Source organism: Mus caroli, unplaced genomic scaffold, assembly GCF_900094665.2.
Source record: "Mus caroli unplaced genomic scaffold, CAROLI_EIJ_v1.1 scaffold_17713_1, whole genome shotgun sequence".
Taxonomy (NCBI): Eukaryota; Metazoa; Chordata; class Mammalia; order Rodentia; family Muridae; genus Mus; species Mus caroli.
In genome coordinates, this window is record NW_018390364.1 from 9,949 (window position 1) to 11,557 (window position 1,609).

Genomic DNA, 1,609 nt, shown 5'->3' on the forward strand with positions numbered 1-1,609 from the left:
AAACAAACTCAAAGACAAAAATCACATGATCATCTCATTAGATGCTGAGAAAGCATTTGACAATATCCAATACCCATTCATGATAAATGTCTTCGAAAGATTAGGAATTCAAGGCCCATACATAAACATAATAAAATCAATATATAGCAAACCAGTAGCCAACAAAATATTAAATGAAGAGAAACTCTAAGCAATCCCACTAAAATCAGGGATTAGACAAGGCTGCCCACTCTCTCCCTACCTATTCAATATAGTACTTGAATTCCTAGCCAGAGCAATTCAACAACAAAAGGAGATCAAGGGGATACAAATAGGAAAGGGAGAAGTCAAAATATCATTATTTGGCAGATGATATGATAGTATATATAAGTGACCCAAAAATTCCACCAGAGAACTCCTAAACCTGATAAACAGCTTCAGTGCAGTAGCTGGATATAAAATTAACTCAAACAAATCAGTGGCCTTTCTCTACACAGAGGATAAACAGGATGAGAAAGAAATTAGGGAAACACCCTTCACAATAGTCACAAAAAATATAAAATACCTTAGTGTGACTCTAACTAAAGAAGTGAATGAGCTGTATGACAAGAACTTCAAGTCTCTGAAGAAAGAAATTGAAGAAGATCTCATAAGATGAAAGATCTCCCATGCTCATGGATTGGCAGGAATAATATAGTGAAAAATGGCTATCCTGCCCAAAGCAATCTACAGATTCAATGCAATCCCCATCAAAATTCCAACTCAATCTTCACTGAGTTAGAAAGGGCTATTTGCAAATTTATCTGGAAGAACAACAAAACCTAGGAGAGCAAAAACTATTCTCAACAATAAAAGAACCTCTGGTAGAATCACCATGCCTGACCTCAAGCAATTGTGATAAAAACTGCATGGTACTGGTACATCTTGCTGGTACTAGCACACCATGCCCGACTACAGAACAATTGTGATAAAACTGCATGTTCTGGTACAGCGACAGACAGGTAGATCAATGGAATAGAATTGAAGACCCAGAAATGAACCCACACAGCTATGGTCACTTGATCTGTGAACAAGGGAGCTAAAACCATCCAGTGGAAAAAAAGACAGCATTTTCAACAAATGGTGCTGGCATAACTGGCAGTTATTATGTAGAAGAATGCGAATTGATCACTTCCTATCTCCTAGTACAAAGCTCAAGTCTAAGTGGATCAAAGACCTCCACATAAAACCAGAAATTTCTATAGGAGAAATTGGGGAAAAGCCTTGAAGATATGGGCACAGGGGGAAAATTCCTGAAAAAAAGAACAATGGCTTGTGCTGTAAGATCGAAAATCGACAAATGAGATCTCATAAAATTGCAAAGCTTCTGTAAGGCAAAAGACACTGTCAATAAGACACTAAGGCCAACAGCAGATTGGGAAAGGATCTTTACCAATGCTAAATCTAATAGTGGACTAATATCCAATATATACAAAGAAACCAAGAAGCTGGACTTCAGAAATTCAAATAACCCCATTAAAATGGGGTCCAGAGCTAAATGAAGAATACTCAACTGAGGAATACCGAAGGGCTGAGAAGCACCTGAAAAATGTTCAACATCTTTAATCATCAGGGAAATGCCAATCAAAAC